At 43.7% G+C, this 17,767-nt stretch overlaps 1 protein-coding gene across 15 annotated transcripts in view; it reads left to right on the top strand.

Annotated features, from left to right (window-relative positions):
• Elavl2 (ELAV like RNA binding protein 2) overlaps nt 1-17,767 on the top strand; it is a 156,413-nt gene that overhangs the window by 27,480 nt on the left and 111,166 nt on the right. For 5 of the 15 annotated variants that reach the window (XM_028877012.2, XM_028877000.2, XM_037202707.1 and 2 more), the window contains exon 1: nt 1,882-2,122. The exons of 9 other annotated variants lie outside the window; for them this stretch is intronic. The gene's annotated coding sequence lies outside the window, so the exon portion shown is untranslated. Of the gene's footprint in view, nt 1-1,881; nt 2,123-17,767 lie in introns of those variants that run through there. One more of the 15 variants, XM_028877008.2, reaches the window with a different exon arrangement.

Genomic DNA, 17,767 nt, shown 5'->3' with positions numbered 1-17,767 from the left:
ACATTCCCTTTATAAAGCTAACCGGTTTTGGCATCCTCTAGGAGAACGAAGATTGTAGACAGAAGTGGTTTAGTAGACTTGGAAAGTATCTGTTGAGAGAGGTCTCCTAACTTCAAGCAGACATCTTCAGAAAGTAGAGTGAAGGGCATTGGAAGGGTTTCAGGTCTAGATTAGCAAATTGGGTAGGCCCGTTTCTCCCCAAGATTTCAACACTGGCATTCTTAGCAATAATGCATGCCTAGGACAAGAATATTGTAATTAACTGTTTAGAGGGAGGTCAAAGAGGTACGGGCGATTTGAGCGGTTTTCCCAGGAACCCGCACAAAGTCAGTTAAGGTCATTTAATTCTAACTCTGATTTGGGGTGACACAGAAATGCTGATTTGAATCAATTAGCTATTTCTGATGTCCCCAACCTGGGTCTCCCAAATTGAGGATGGCCTGTCTCCATTTTGACCATGATTGTGTTCCCTAATTTACTATGCCTGATTTCACTTCCCTTTAGAGGGTAGATTTGCCTCCCTCCCCAGCCCTAGGTTAGAGGAGTCCTCCCTCCCCGCCCGTCGCATGGGGGCGGGGAGCGCTGGGCGCCCTTAGCGAACCTTGCTGCATCAAACCCGCATCATGTCCTTGAAGCTGTAACCTCCGTCACGTTCTTGCGGCGACTCGATCGCCCACTGTTCAGTTCTTTCCTCCTGCCTCCCGCAATTTCAGGTAGGTATGACAGGTGATGTTTTTAAATGTAGTTTTCTAGAGGGAAGGGTTAAAACTGAAACCTTTTCAATAATAGAAAAAAAAAAAAATCCCAGTACGACAGGTGCTCTGGTAATTAAGCCGCCAAGCAGGTGTAAAAAACGTGCGCGGCTCTGTCTCCCAGTCTTGGGTCTGGGTCCAGGGCAGACACAGGTTTTTCGGGGTAAGGGGGGTTGAGCCGGGCGAGGGAGCGGGCTGGGGATAGTCAGCATTCGGACGCCCCCTCGGAGTTGGGCCTTTCCCTGGCTGGCGCGGGGGTCCTGGGAGGATGTGGTTCACGGCAGGTGCAAGCATGGTCGAGTGTAGGATTTGCTACTTCACTTGTTAAGCAGAGTATAGCACCCCGCACAGGTACTCAGGGCTTATTTAGACTTCAGATTCTGTCTAGGGAGGTGGGAAAGGCGCAACGGGGGCTAAGCTTTCAGTTTTCCGTCGAGGGACAGGACCTTTGGGCTTTGGACGAGTGTGTGTGTTGGGGAGAGCCTCTAAAAATTCTTGAAAAACATGTATTCTCTGTGTATGTCTAGACCTACTACACTCGGCGCACGTTCATTATGTCCAAAGTGACCCCTGCACAAGCCGGGGTCTCCGGGGTCGCTGCTCCGCACCTCTCTCGGTGCGTCTGCAAACTTGCTCAGGCGGCCCCGGGAAGCCCAATGGAGGACGCCTGGTGGGAGCCTCTGCCCCCCGAGGGTGGCGGAGCCGGGCACACGCGGGCCGGCGGGCGGCGTGGCGAGCTCGCCTCGGCCCCGCCTCCTGGCGCGCTGCCAGGCAAGCCCCGCCTCCCCGCCCTGCTACAAACGGCGGGACCGCGGCGCCCCAGCGTCACTGAGGCAGCAGCCGGCCGGTAGGGCGGGGTTCCGCCGTGTTCCAGTCCGCCTTCCCGCCGCCGCCAGCGTGACTCCTGTGAGCGGTGCTGACGGCCGGCGGCGCGAGCCGTGGGAGCTGCAGCCGAGCCGCAGCAGGCAAGTGTGGGGGGCGTGGGTGGGGGCGGGGACGGCCGCTCCTCCGCTGGCTCTAGCCCAGACTCCCGGGCCCGGACTCGGTGTCCGCCCGCCCGCCCGCCCGCCCGCCCGCCGCCGCAGCGCTAGGGCAGCGTCCGGCTCGCCTCCGCCCGAGCGCTCTGGCCGGTCGGGGCGACCACGCCACCGGCGACAGCGGAGGTAGCGCCCCTCGAAGTTCCTGCAGGGGGGGGACGGACCGGGCGCCCGGCACCGCCCCTCCCGTGGGCGCGGGTCGGCGGGGGGCGGCGGGAGCAGAGTGGGCCTGGGAGCAGAGCCGGGGCTGGTGGCGCCAGCCGCGTGCACGGGCGTGGACGTACTCTGCACCACGGCGTGTAGCGCCACCGGGGAAACTGCGCCCAGACGCAGGTGAGTGCATTGGAGGGAGCGTGGGGGAGGGGGCTTCCCGCCCCAGCGCCGGCTTCCTGTGGAGCCTGCGGCCGCCTTGTGGGAGGACAGGCAGCTGCTCTTCTTCGTGCGGAGCGCGGCGTGCAGGAGAGCGCGGCGGCGGCGGCGGCGGCAGCGGCAGCGGTAGCGGCGGTGTCTGGGACGGTGGTGCCCACCTGGGACGGCGTCTGGAGACTTGGAGAGGCCACGCGGTGCGCCGGGGTAGCGTGAGGCCGTGGGCACTCGGGGCGGGAGCGGTGGTGATCCCTTTTGCGTGTTAGGCGCAGTCGCGCGAGGTGGCAGCCGGCGATCGCATCCCGGGGCTGCGCGCTACTGGCGCGAAGCGCGCGGATGCTCTGCTCCGCAGGCTTCGGGTTTAGCTAGCTTACCCGGCTTAGGTGGCTCACCGTGATTCCCGCATTTGCTCCCTCCGTACGTTTGCCAGCCAAAATCTCCGAGGCCTTGGTGCAAGACTAGTGAGCGCACTGGGGGAGACTGGAGGAGCCAGGCGGACCAACCTAACTGAGTTTATACCAGCAGGTGCGGCAGTGACAATGACCAGCAGTCATGCCACGGAGAAGCCAACCAGTTAGTACAGGGCCAGAGCGCAAACACCATGCCTCTAGGTGTGAGCTGAGCCTGGAGTTTTACCTGTCCAAACCTTCATTTACAATTATATGCATATTTAATATTCCATCTTTATAAGGAAAATTTCCATCTTCTGTCTTCTCTTTACATTTTCTGAAATTGTGGAAAGGGGAGGAATTGCGACCAGTTATGTGCTTTCTTTTAATTCCTTCCCCCGAAGAACGGCGCTTAGCACTGCCGAGATACAGTACCTTCCGAAAGGACAAAAGAGCCTCAAAAACAGTTTTTCTTTCCATCTTATCCTTAATAATTCTGTCTTCACAAAATTGTTGCCCAGTGTCAAAACTTAAGGCAAAAAGTCATTGACTTGAGTGCCAGTTTGGGGTGTTTTTCCCATTCTCCTCATTGAAACCCGCCTGTTTGAAATATTGCTTAGTTGCGTTAGAACGCAGCCGTGTCTAGAACCGTTTGTCCAGATTCCTCGAGTTTCATATTTGTGCTAGGTGGTGATTTTTTGGTAGACGCTGACCTGGAGTCTCCATTTTGGCGAACAGGTGTAAAAGCTCTCGGGGCTCTCCACCTTCTTTCTTATCTGGCGCTTTGGGTATGCAAATGGAGTATGCAAATGGAGTATGCAAATGGAGACAGTTTGCTGGATGGCTCTGAGTATTCCTCTATTTCTTTTCCAGCTGTTACTGGTAGGGGGTAGAAAAATCCATAACAAAACACATTCCTTTTCACCCCATCAACCCCTTTCCGTGTGTGTGTGTGTGTGTGTGTGTGTGTGTGTGTGTGTGTGTGTGTGTGTGTGTGTGTGTGTGTGTGTGTGTTCCTGTTATTAAAACTGGCTCCTTGTTGCCTATTTGAGTCACTTAACAAGGTATGAGAGGATTTTTGCTTGTTTCTGCTTCAGAGAGGGAAGCTTAAGTGTTCAGCCTCTAGCTCCCCACCAGTTCTCAAGCGTTTGCTCCACAGGGTGGGTAGTGCCTGGTGTTGGGAATGAAGTCTGCCACTGTTCAAGCAGCTCACACTACTGGTGTACACTACCTAGTACTAGTCAGTGTCTGCTAGCCCACCTGTTCACGGTGGGTCCTCTTTGACTTACTTAGCCCTAAGGTGTGTCAGTCATTGGAAGTCTGAATTGGTTTTTAGTTTCGGTTAGTTGGTTGTGGTTTCTCTCCACAAAGTTTAGTTCTGGTTTTTGTGATTTTTAATTAAGACTTCACGCCTAGCCTAGTAGGTTAAGATAGACTAGCCTAGTAGGTTAAGGGAGACCTGTGCCGCAAGCTGCAGTTCCTCCATCCTAGTCCTTGCCGGAATCTCTGTTCTGTGTGGACAGATGGTTTGGGCCGAACCCTAGAAACTACCCTCAAATATTGGTACTTCTCTTGTTAACATAAGTGTATATAATAAATTTTTTTTTCTTTCCCATTTTCTCTTCTAGAAGCAAGTCCCAAGTTCTCTTAAAAGGACACAGCAGAGGCATCCAGAATACTCTGACTGCTAAGTTACAATCAAATGTTTCTCTTGATTTGAAAAAAAAAATTTTTTTTTAAACTAGTGACGTTTTCCTGGTATTATTTGCATGCTATAAGAGCACCAGCACCACATGTAGAATTGTCCTTAGTCCCCACCCCTGAAGGACCATGTACTCTGAAGTACACTGGTCATTTTTAATTGCTTGTCTGCCTGGTGGTGTCAGTTCTTTGGCTCTCCTTTGAGATTGTATTAAGTCTGCCGTGTTTGTCACATTCTTATTAGCACCTTTATTACACATGATATTTATTTGGAAGGAGAAACTGGAGAGCTGCTAGCCTGATTAGGTTACCATTGTGTTAGCATTGACTGGGGTGTAGTACCTCTGTGTAGTAATGGTTACCTTGGGCCTAAATGTTATAACTGCCTTTCAGGGAAAAAAAAAAATGCAGTAGTCTACCTGGATCTTTAACTGGACAGACCACATCCCGCATTTCTGATGGTTTTGTTTTTAATTTAGCAAAGTACTATTTTAGAGTCAGGGCTGCCTTATGGGATCTGGGATCTGAACAGTTTTATAACTTTCCCCCCTTGCCTTAGACATCTTGAAATTAAGACTTTTTGAACAAAAGCACTCTTTTTATTTTGTGTTGCGACCTACAGATTAGCTTAGCCTGGTTAGGTACTTTCTTATTTGTGTGGTCATTCTGTTGATAAATAACTGTATGCAGGCTCTGCGTACTTACTGGGATGCCACACCCTGCTCCGGAAGACATAAAATAAATTGAGTGGTCACTTGTTTGGACCAATGTCATTTACTTAGGGTACTCACTGAACCCACATGTTGTGGTTTAATGACAAGTCTGCTATTGCATATTCTAATATGCGACAATTGTGTATTTAACTTCTCTAGCTGGCTAGTTGATTATTAGTTCTGGATTTTAAGCGATATAAATTGAAGCAGAAATGGGGACGTGTATAAGCTTGAAAAACATGAGCATGAAAAAAAATGTTTTCATGCAGGTTTAAATGACAACTTTCAGACTCAGTAGTAGAAGTTATATATGGTAAAGTCCCAAGTCTTAACTAGTGTTTAGGGAAATATTTAGTAAAAAAAAAAAATTAACGGATCTGATATTTAGCTTTGTCATGTACTTCATAAGTTTCACTGTCGTAAGGTCACGAGGAAAATTTTTAATTTCAAGGGAAAATCCCTTGTGTCTTTAACCCTTCCTCTGAGGCTGTAAGACAAAACCAAAGGCAATTCTTGTGTGGCAACACTATCCTAGGTGTATTTTCAACCTACCCCCAATATGCATTCTAAGTTTCTGGACATTGGTATTTATAAAGATAATCTGCTTTTGGATGGGGTGTTACCTTATCAAACAGTGTTTGATGCTCTGAATGCATCCATTTTACCAAAGTCCTTAACTCCATGTTTCCTTTTTGACTGTTACTGAATCATTTGTGGACTGACAGGTTTCCTTGTAAGATGTCTTCATACCTAGAAGGATAAGGACTTTGGGAAGGCATGTGACATGGGAAACAGCTAAGAAGGTCGTAAGAGTGTCATGGTATGAAAACGAAATCAGTTTATAGTTTATCTCATTTACAACAAATTAACTGTAGTGTTTTTTTAATCTTTTTTTAAATGTGAAGTTTCCTGTTGAATATCTGTATTACCAATATGGTGTCACCTTCTGACATTTAAGAGCAAATTTGACAGGAAGCTGCTATTTCCCACTTATAAAAATTCGTAGTTTCAATAAACTGATAATTTTTTTTTCAGTAAACTTATTTGTGTTTAAAGGATTAAGGACTTTTTACAAAACACTGAAGTCTTAGTGCTATGTACAATTTGAATTCATAGGTAGAGGTCTCTATTTTTTTCCAGTTCAATTTAATAGTGATAGAGTAATTAATACTAGACTCTTTTCTCCAACTTAAAGAGTCTGTCTCAAAAAATTAATTCTAAAATATTGGAGAAAGGAAATTGAAACATAACTTTTTTTTGAGACAGGGTTTCTCTTTGTAGCCCTGGCTATCCTGGAACTTGCTCTAGACCATGCTGGCTTAGAACTAACTCACTAGACCCACCTGTCTCTACCTCCCAAGTGCTTGGATTAAAGGCGTGTGCTGCCGACACCACCTGCCCTCTTTATGTTTTTATTAAATATTATTCTTTAATTGTGGAGAAGAAAGTCATTTAAAAAAAGGAAATTTATATTCTAGTTAATGGTTCTTTTTTTCCATAGTTCTGTTGATGTGGGATGTTCATTATTTTAATAGCTTTAAAAACTGTATTAATGGAATGTCACCACTCTGTATTTCTGTAAGCATCCGGCAGGTAAACTGTTTTATTCAGGATGGTATTTTATTCACTTTCTCTGAGCCATGGTCAAAGTCACTGTAAAGTTTCATTAGACACTTTCTTGACTGATTTTGTTTAGAGCAAAGGGTACTGGCTGCTTTGTAACGTTTTGCTTTTCCATATCTCCTTATTGTGGAGTGTATGAAATGCACACACCTTTAATCCCAGCACTCAGGAGGCAGAGACAGGTAGTGCTAGTTCCAGGACAGCCAGGACTGCACAGAGAAACCCCGACTGGGAAAACAAACAAAACAAAACAACAAAAAATGCCATGTATTAATATTTAGGATCTGAGTATCTGGGAATATTTGATTGAAGCTTGTAAGTCTGGCCTGTCTTATTAGAGAATTGCACAGATACAGAGAATTCCATAGCATTTTTTACCCTCTTGCCTTCTAGAGCAAAAATTATTGAAATTAGATTATTAAAATTTGGAAGAAAGGATTTTAGAAATTGGAGTTGCACCACTCTGACAAGAGCTAAGAGTTTGTCTCTCGTGGAGCTGTCCCCATGGGCCTGTAGCCTTCTTCGAAGAATGGCTCCAAGCCTGGCTGTTACCTCGGAGTTTGTTTGAGGGCCCGTCGTCCTGTTTTTGTAAGTAAATATCACACACGCAAGGCCTCCTTGGCCCAATGCTGCCAGCTTTCTGCTGAGTTGCTTTGCCTCAGTAGGTTTTGTCACTTAGGCTCAGATTCTTAATTTAACAGAGCCAGGTGGAAAATACCAGGCTTGAGTGCAGATGTTTCCAGTGCCCGATTTAAGCTTAGTTGCTTGTCCTGGTTCCTTTAACACCCCACCCCCCTCCTCGCCCAACCTCACTTTCCTCATCAAGGACCAAGTAAAAATGAGCATGTTGACATTGAAGTACAGGTTTTTGGGCAGTGCTTACCGAATTATAAAAGTTGTAATAGGCGATCACTCTAGGATAGTTTTACATACTTTGGGCTGTCATTGTGGTGTTTATGAACATTCTTTTTTCTTTCTTTTCTGGATTTGGAGACAGGGTTTCACTGCCTTGGCTGTACTGGAACTTGCTCTGTAGACCAGGCTGGCCTGGAACTCACAGAGCTCTGCCTGCCTCTGCCTCCCGAGTACTGGGACTAAAAGCATGCTCCACCACCGCCTGGGTTTATGAACCTTCTTTAAATGATCCAGAGTCTCTGTCTTTGGTACTTGGGATCAAACAGAGGTTTCCCCTATGTCCATAGTACTTGTAACACTCACTACATCCGTAGCTCTATAACACACCACTACATGGTTTTTGTTATTGTTGTTTTCCCCCCCATGGAAGATGAGGAAAATCAAAAGCTCCAGCAGTTTATTTATGCCTTGAATATTTCAGTATGGAATATAATGTAAATTGCTAATGAGCATGGAAGGAAAGTTTAAAATGTATTTTTCTTGAAAATATAAATACTCCTGAAAGATGAAATATTTTAGATGAGATGAACATTTAGCCAGCTAATATTCTGGGAAATTTAAATTTTAAAATTTAAATTTCTCATCTTTCAGTGAGAAACCAATTGTTAAACGAGCACTTTTTAATTAAACAGTCAGTGAATTTTTTTCCTGGTTTGAATTTGACTTTCTTTCTTACTGGGGATCTGTTTCCTACATCACAAAATGGAGTTTATGATGTACATTTGCTATGTTTCTTTTGGTTCCTTGCCCCCCACCCAAGTGACAAGCCATTGATGGATGTGCTCTGCCAAGTAAGTTATTGGAAATTGCTCACTAGCTCCGTTTTTTTTAAAGGATGCTTAGGACTTTTTTTTTTTTTTTTTTTTTTTTTTTTAAATTCAGGCATCATTTGTGTCTATCAGAAATATAAGAGGTATTTCTCAAAGCAAATAAATCACACTGCATTTGAAAATAAATTCAGCAAATTGGGAAGATAGGGAAAATATTCCTGGGACTGATCACGCTTTGTCTTGTTTCCTTCAAACTGCTTTTCAGAATAGAAAGTGTGACTTTTCTGTTTCACTGGCTGCCTTACTGTTGGAGCCACTGGTGACATGGTGTGGGAGGGTCACCTACTTGTATTGTAGAGCAGACTAGAATGTGTAACATACGCAATCCATTATGGGATGAACACATTTTATCATCCATAGAAGGTACATTCCATATGTGTTTACTGAGCCCTGCTTTCCTCCCTAGGTGCCACTTACTGACTGCTGGTCTTTTTTTTTTTTTTTTTGGCTTAGAACCTGGGTGTTCTTTCAGGCCTAAATCCCAGGTCCTCAGGATTTTTGACTTCCTACCAAATCCCTTCCAAAGTGAAATGAACCTGAACCAGCCACACCCTTTCTCTGTCCTCTGACCCCTGTGCTTTGGTACCTGTCCCTTATTTATGCTTTTGAACCTCGTACTAGTTTTCCTTTGAACTTCTTAATCTCAGCCAGGGTCAGGTGACACATTATTTATTGTCTTTTCCTGCTTGTACTTTTTCATCATCTCTGATGGGTGTTCTTACATTTCAGTCATTGCAGAGTATCTTCTGTAACTAAATGAATCTTTGCTGCAAGATAGAGAAATGCAGCATGCTTGTTCCACACAGTGGCTCTCGGGCAGGTATGACCTGCAGCTATTTAATTTTGCCTGAATTCTTTTTTTTTTTTTTTTTTTTTTTTTTTTTTTGTATTTTTATTTTTGGTTTTTGAGACAAGATTTCTCTGTGTAGCCCTGGTTACCCTGGAACTCCTGTTCTGTAGACCAGGTTGGCCTTGATCTCAGAGATCCTCTCCTGCCTCTGCCCCATGAGTGCTGGGACTAAAGGTCTGTAACACCACCACCCCACAATTTTTTTTTTTAATTTTTATTTTTTAAATAAGGTCTCATGTATCCCAGGCAGATTTCAAACTTTCTGGGTAGCCAAGGATGACCTTGAACATCTTAGTCCTCCTGCCTTCATTTCTGAAATGCTGGGGTTGTAGTTTATATGGTGCTGAGGATCCAGTCCCAGGGGATGTATATGCTGGATAGACACACTACCAGCTGAGTTGCATCCCCAGGCCATGAACTATAATTTTAAAAGTTGTGAGTCATCGTCATCATCGTTATCGTCACCGTCATTATTAATATTATTTGAGTTTGGAAATATCATATGCAGACCCATTGCCATACTTATTGCCTCATGAGAAGTTGAAGGGACCCAGTAGCAGGGCCCACAGCTGTCAGCTGAAGATTAAACGGGATTCTGTCGATCTGGGGGTACGTCACTGTCTGGGGGGGGTACATCTTTGTGACTGACGTTCCAGCTCTCAGGGCCATAGGGTTTAGGAAGTTGACTCACATAAAGATTTTGTTTTTTTGAGTTATTCTCTTGTGTATGTTTGAAAATGATCTTTGAATTCTGTTAGATTCATTACAGATTTAGATCCCATCTCTTCTTTCAGTTAGAGATGTCCTGTTTTAGTCTCTCTTGCTAACTTTTGGTTGAAAAGCAGCTTCTCTTGTAGCATGTGTGCTGCTTTCTCACCGTTCCGTCTTCCCTTCAGTGCTTTTAGAGCCTGGAACCTTCTTGCCTGATGCCTGCCTCTCTCTCTCTATTTTTAAAGATATTTTGGGGTCAGCAAAAGATTCCTGGTGTTGGGAAAACTAATAGGATGTTATGAGCCATTGAAAAGAGGCTCCTGGCCTCCTGCTAGTCTCGTTGCTGATGGTGTCAGCTTAGAAAAGGCATTCTCCTCTCAGATGGCTTCAAAAAGAGCTGATTGGACAGGCTACCAGGTGTGCGGTTTATATGTGTTTCGCTCCCTTCCTCCCCTTATTCTTTTCAGCCATCGGCCCCTTCTCCCCCTCTTTAGAAACAGCAGGGCACCTTTAGTGCGCTCTCTCCCATGTGTGCAGTAGAGCAAGCTGATGTGCCAGCAGAAGTAGGAAGAGGCACCACATGTCATGTTTGGACCAATGCTGTAATTTTATTTTACAATAAAGAAGGTGGATATTATTAATCTACTCCTGAACATAATAGCACGATTTGAATAGCAGAGAGCAACTTTGGTGTGTGTTAATGTCTAGTGAGATGAATGCAGATGAATGCTAAGTAGGTAGAAAATGTCAGTGTAGAGCCTTCCATTCGGTGACTTTAAGCACTTATATTTCTAGTTAACTTTTTGTTCAGCCTGGCAAACAGATATGAAGACCTATTCTATCAAGCCAGCATTAATGCAGCTCCTGAGGATGAACAATGCCCACAAAGCCCTGCTCTCCTGGCAGCCACTTGAGCTAGGCCAGTTATAACGATGAATCAGAATGTGTCTCTGTGTTGAACATCTTAGAAAAACTCTTCAGAATAATGGGAGCTTAATGTTGGCAGTTTTAAAAATTGGCACAGCCTACATGGCTCAGCTAATTTTTTGATGTTATTTTGAGTGTGAACAAAAGTTTATCTTTACTTTAAAAATGGCTTCTGCATTAACTGTTTATTTTTCATTTAGCATATGCACACTCTGAACTTATTTTTTCGAGGCATTTAAGTCTTAATTAGCCATAGTCCATGATGACCTGATTCCAGAGATGAAAATGTTGCTTGTGTTTGATCTTCTCTGTAGTGTACAGTTGAGTTGCCTGCAGGGTGTCTTGGCCAGTATGTGCTGGTGGAGAATTGAGAATAGGTTTAACACCTCCTCCCCCAAACCAAAACCCAAATCACAGAGGGTGTTTTATCTCTCTAAAGGAAGGTTGGGGTTGAATCTACCTGCAGTGAATGAACTGGAGTTGGTGGTTAACTTGCACTCTGTATCTTTATAAAGGGATCTGAAGTTTGTGTCTTTGTTTTCATATTTGCAGAATACTCAGAAGTCAGGAAGGTTGAGTAATACTTTGTGCCATCACATTACCAAGTGCATAGATACTGAGCACTTTGCGGAAACTCATACAGTGTTCCTTAACCAACTGCTTAAGGAGAATGGACAGAAATTGCTAATTAATATTAAACCCCACAAGCATTACCCCAGGCCCCCGGACTTTAGAGTAGAAACTGAGTGTTTAAGGAATTGGGAGAAGGGATTTATTTTTGTGTTCTGGGTATGAGTAAACAGGTCAGATTCTTGCACACTTCTCTGGGGACGGAAGTGTGGCTTTTTCCAGTCAATTTAGTTTATGTATTTACTGATTTTGGGCCCCCTTTCTTCTTCCTTTTCCATGTTTTTGTTCCTTTAGATTCTTTCTTGTGGTATGTGTGACTGTTTCCTGATTTGCCAAGTACCCTGTCGTAGGTGAAAAATATTTATGCAGGACCTGACACATTTTAAGTTGTGGCTGCAGTGAGATGCTGAGATTGTCTGGTTCTGCTCTTGGCTCAGAGGAACGGGTCTGAAGCCCAATCTTTCTCCAGTGTTAGTCTCTCAGGAGTATTATGTACCACAACTTTCTTTGGTAAATAAGCTTATTTTTCTTTTTTCTTTTTAAATAAAACTAGCTCCCTCGTCTCAATAATTTGTGTGTGTGTGTGTGTGTGTGTGTGTGTGTGTGTGTGTGTGTGTTTAACAAAGCATTTATGAAGTCAGAGGACAACTCTGGAGTCTGTTCCCTCCTTTCCACTTTTACATGGGTTTCCAGATGGAGTTCAGACTTCCAGGCTGGCATCATTAGGTGGCTGGCTCCTCTGCTTGCTGAGCCATCTCACTGGCCCACAGTTGTTTTCCCAAAACTCTCATACTGTTTATGTTTCTTCCGTTCTTTTTTTAAAGGCCTTTAGCTTCAAGGTCAAGAGACAAACAATAGGTTCAATGCTCACACATTTTCTGGAGGAGGGATTTCACATCCTTGTATCTTTCTCATGCCATATCTTCCATGAGCAAGTGTCCTCAGGACAGCGGCCTGTGGCCTTCTCTTGTCATTTCTTGGTGTCTTCTAGTCTGCATGTGGCCTTTCTATAGTAATAACACTTATATATACATATTTCATCCTGAAAGCTGGTTGAACTGCTCATGTGTCGGTCACCTTCTTGGTTTGCTGGGAAGGTTTTATTCCCTTAGTTGGAGCTGGCTTTTGAGGGAATACTTTGTATTCCTGCTTCTTGTTTTCTGGCACCCCCACCTGAGTTTGGCTGATTTAGCAACACTGTTCTGTGGACAGTAAAAGGAGTCTTCAACTTCACAACCAAGATACATGTTTTGTTTTTTGCCTTATAGAACTGCTTTACGGCCTGCCTCTTAGAGAGCAGAGGAGACTTGGCCAAGTTGTCAGTGAGTTGAGAGATGGGCAGCAGGTGACTAGCCGTGTGTGCTTGATGACTCTTAGGAAGACGGAGCACCTGGCATAGCTCAGCAGCAGTGCCCCTGGCTAGTATGTAGAAGGTCCCCAGGCCAGTCACCAGCACAGTAACAAGGTAAACAAAATTATCTCTTCTGGATTTTTTTTTTTTTAAGGGAAGACAGAACAGTGTGCAAGCAGCAATTCAAAGGTAGTAAGCCATTGAAAGTGTTGGAGTCTGGAAATGAGGGAATGTTTGCTTCTGAGCAGTGCTGACATGGTGCGGAGCTTGGTGACTGCTCCACAGGCTATCACCTTCTCAGTGAGAAGAGTGACGCTCGCTCTAAGAGATCAGTGCAGGAGTAGGAAAGGAAGGCTCTGACCGACTCCTGAGTGCTGCGCCTTTTCCTCTTCGTGCCCCAGTGAAGTTCTCTCTCCCCTGGCAAGTCCTGCTGGCTCTGGTGCCCGATGCTAGAGCCATCCACAGGCAGCTTTAAAGCTTGGAGATTATTCACTTCTGCTGTGTTGGTGATAAATGGGTCACCCAGTAGCAGCTGTATCTCATCTTCATGCTAATGGCTTGATTCTTCAGTGTTGGGGCCAGCTGTACCAAGCTTATGTTTTTGTGAAGGGTCACTCTGGTCTCTGCAGCACTTCCACGGGGAATGACCACAACCTGTTCCTTAGGACCAGGTTTCTGCCCAGGATTCTGGTAGGTCTGAGACTAGGTGACTGCTGGAAGCGATTTCTTTGCAGGCTGCTCTCTGCCTGGTGCCAGCTGGCAATCTTGACTTGCAGAGTTACTTTTTGGAACTGTATGAAGTAAGGACATGGCTTGTTTTCTCTAAGTGAGGGAATGAAGACATCATCTGCAGACTTATTTTTGGATGCTGTTAAAATCAAGAAAGAAGATTGAGATACTGTATGTTGTATTCCCAATGAGAGCACATTCATATAACCCCTGCTCCTAGGAGTACAGATTCTGTGGGGCCTGATCTTTTGATCTTGCTACTTTTGTGAAACAAATATGTTCTAAATCTGGTGGGCTTTTAGAAATATCAGTGTTTTGAATTCAAGAAAGAGAAAAAAAAATCAGGTTGGATGTTCAGTAAGATACCGGATGTCCAGACATGAACCAAGAAAAACATCCCTGAGGTAAGAGACTCCTTGATTCTCCTCTTTCCAGGCAGTATCAAGGTCACCTCTGCCTTTCTTCCACTTCATGGACAGAGACTTTGGTGAATGGGGAAGAATACAGATTCAACATAATCTGTTTTCACCCCTTTGTATGTTTACCATGGAAGTTCAGGGTACATTTGCCAAATTTGTGTAAACTCCAAGTTAAGAATGCAGATAATATAGATACAAAGATGATGCAGTTCTTGAGTATTAAGGGTGTTTCAATTGCATTTGTATCAGAATTTGATTTCCTGTAGGAGAATTGTAGCAAAACTATTACTTTAATACTATAGTTTTACATCATTTTTGAATCTCAAAAATGTCCATTAATGTCATTTTACATCCCCCAAAGCTGTGAAGCTTTTAGTTCATGTTTAGAATTGAGAAGCTGAAGTAGAGGCATGCTGACATGTGTTTTGGTTTTCCAAGTCTGTGTGTATTTTATTAGAATATACTTGTTATTTGATTAGAATATATACCTTCTAGAATATATACACCCGTTATCTGTGTGTGCTGTGTGAAACTAGTATAAACCTAAGTAAATAAGGTCATCAGATTCAACAGGGTGCTCTAACATCAAATTGACCCAACAGGCAGAGTCCATGAAGGCACAGTGGAGCAGAGCCAGTGGGTGGGGTCCTGCTCTCGGGATGCTCCACACTGCTCAGCTGTAGCTTAGAACAGTACAGCTGTTGAGAATTTAAAGATGGGTGGGGTTTCTTTCTATTTTATAGGACAGGGCAGCTTTACTTTCTTGCTCTCCGTGGTGTGTGTGTGTATGTGTCTTAATTAATTAGCAGAGACTACCACAGGTTTTATTAAGAAAAATATCTTTCTTTTCATTTTTTTTGTTTGTTTTGTTTTTGAGACAGAGTTTCTCTATATGGCCCTTGGCTGCCCTGGAACTCACTTATGTGGATCAATCAGGATGGCCTTGAACTCATAGAGAGCCTCCTGTCTCTGCCTCCTGACTGCTGAGATTAAAGGCTGGGTAACTGTACCTAGCTGCCATCCTTAAGGGAGTGTTTATCCCTAAGGAATTCTATTTTATTTTGGCTGATATATTTGCCAGCTTTCTCTCACTATAATAAAGTGATCAGGATAATTGAAAGAGGACCATGAGGCCAACAGAAAGAAGAGAGGTGTGCCACCTGTGGCCTGCAGGTCTCCCACTCTCACATCTCAGTGTCCACCTCTGAGCTGCACTTGCTGAAGAAGCAAGTCTTTACTGCATAGCCACCTAGGGCCTCTCATCCAAGCCACAGCAGCTAGCCATGCTTTGTGTTCCACGTGTTTAGTATTTGCTGTCGGTTTAAAGAAAGGAGTCCAATTGACTGACACTTTATTGTATAGCTTGTGCACATTTGAAAATGTTCACTATGCCTTTTGGGCAAATAAAGATTTTACTGGTAGCTTTTGAAATTTTATTCTAGACAGAACTTAAAAAAAAAATACTTTTCTTTTGGGCTGGCAGTATGGCTCAGCTGGTAAAGGTATTTGCCGTTAAGTCTGATGGCCTGAGTTCAATTGCTAGAGCCCCCATACAAAACTTTGTTTATGCATACCACCATAAAAAATAAATTTAAACATTTTCTTTAGGGATCTACTTTTGTAGGTTTTAAATTTTATGCTTCTCTTGTAGCTTCATGACTTTTCGGATTTCTTTTGCTTTCTTCTTGATTGATTATCCATTAGTTCTTGTTATTCTAATTTTGTTTTGCTTTGCATTAGTTTAAAAAGGATTGCATTGCTAGCTTGTGTGCGGCAGGTCTTTGGTTTTCCATGTAGAGTTCATCTGTGTTGTGGCCCCCTGTGTTTGTGCGGTGTGCTGTTTCTGATCTTGAGGACTGTGGAGGTCTGTGCTGAGATAGACCTCAGGATTTATTGCAAAGGACATGTATGTAAAAAGGTCTATAATTTATTTATAATTATGATTTGTGCTGTGAATGAAAAGAGCCCGTGGGGCTCCTAACCTGATAGGTGGTGCTCAGTGAAGGTCATTCATTTGTTGACTTTTTTTTCTTTCCTCATAGCTACTGTCTTCTGGCTGGACACAAAGTCAGGCTTTTAGCTGGAAACTTTCTGTGTAGTAGGGCATCAGGATTGATAAAGATCAGATAATTTTTATTTTCTTGGTAAATTGGTGAACTTTGAAGTCTAGGTCTGATCTTTAACACCATATTTGTGTATCCACTGTAGACCTTGAAATCTCTTAACAGCTGATGCAGAATTTTCAGCATTCATTTAAAGACAGCACAATTAGGAAACTTTTGCTCTAGTAACTGTACAGTGAACGCCAAACCTAGCAGGCAGATCTGTGTTCCTGTATCATTTATTCCCTTCACTCGTGACTTTGAAGATAAGCTGTGCCTGATTTTGAAGTAAAATAAGTGCTTTTTTTTTTTCCCCCTTTTGAGATAGGATCGCACATGTATCCCTGGCTGGCCTAGAACTTCCTCTGCAGACCAGCTTGGCCGGCCTCTGCTCCTAGACGACTGGGAATAAAAGCGTGTGTCATCCATCACATGTGGATCCACCAGTGCTCTTTTTTTCTTTTTTCTTTTTCTTTTTTTTCCCCGAGACAAGGTTTCTCTGTGTAGCCTTGGCTGTCCTGGATCTCCCTCTCTAGACCAGGCTGGCTTCGAACTCACAGAGTACCTCCTGTCTCCACCTCCTAAGTGCTGGAATCAAAGGTGTGTGCTACCACCATCTGTGCTTTTGAATGATTGCTTGTCCAGGGGTGGATACAGGCCGTAGGAATGGAAGTATGTCTGTTGCTATTTTTGCTTAGCTTAAAGGACTTACCAAATAATCCAAAATTTTATTTTGCCATTGATGTTGATTTATGAAAAAACTTTTTACGGTTCCCTCTCTTTGCCAGATCTTGCTTAGCAAGCCACTTTATTTCTTTACAATAGCGTCGTGCTCCTGTGCATGCTGCCATAGTCGCTGTGAGTTCACTGTGCTTCAGCCCTTCTGTGTCTAAAAGGCAGTGTTTCCTTGGCATATTCATTCCCACTGACAATCATTCTGCTGCCTCTTGCTATGGCCAACACAAAAGGAATTCAATAGTATTTTTGAGGTTTTTGTCTCACAATGGTTTGTCTGGGCTTTTCCCCCCCTTCTTTGCAAGTCTTTTGCTTATATATTATAGTTTTTTATTTTGTTTTTGTGTGTTTTCTGTTAGTAAATGTGTGTGTCTCAGCATCTGTATGTATTTCTTGTACTTTGGCGCCCTTTTTTTCTGTTCAATTTTGTCCTATTCTGGTTTGTTTTTGTTTTATTTTCTATTATTATTATTATTATATGCCTGTTTATATGCTAATGAGAGAGGAAGACAGGGTGTGGATTTGGGTGGATGGGGAAGCAGAGAGGATCCAGGATGGGTGGGGGAGAGGAAACTGTAATTACAATATATTGTATGAAACAAATCTGTTTTCAATAATAAAAAAAAATAAAATACTGTGTCCCTCCCTGCATTCGTTTAACTTTAAAAGGACTTACTGTGTTAAATTGTAATTGTCTTTAAAACCATTCTTGTAGTGGAGAGGCTCAGGCAGTTTTGTTTGTAGGAATCTTGTAAGACACTCTCTCTCTGTTTCTCCCCCACCCTCGTGTGTGTGTGTGTGTGTGTGGTGTGTGTGTGTGTGTGTGTGTGTGTGTTGGATATTGAATCCAGGGTTCATACATATTAAGGACATTCTTTACCACTCAGTTATAGCCCCAACCACACATTTGCCTTAAAATGACTAGATTGACATTTGTCCACCTCACGAATCTTAAAGGGTTATGTATGTCTATAAGAGATTTTCTGA

This window comes from Peromyscus leucopus, chromosome 2 (genome assembly GCF_004664715.2).
Source record: "Peromyscus leucopus breed LL Stock chromosome 2, UCI_PerLeu_2.1, whole genome shotgun sequence".
Taxonomy (NCBI): Eukaryota; Metazoa; Chordata; class Mammalia; order Rodentia; family Cricetidae; genus Peromyscus; species Peromyscus leucopus.
Note: the sequence above shows the minus strand (reverse complement) of the source record. Positions and strands in the feature narration are given on the sequence as shown.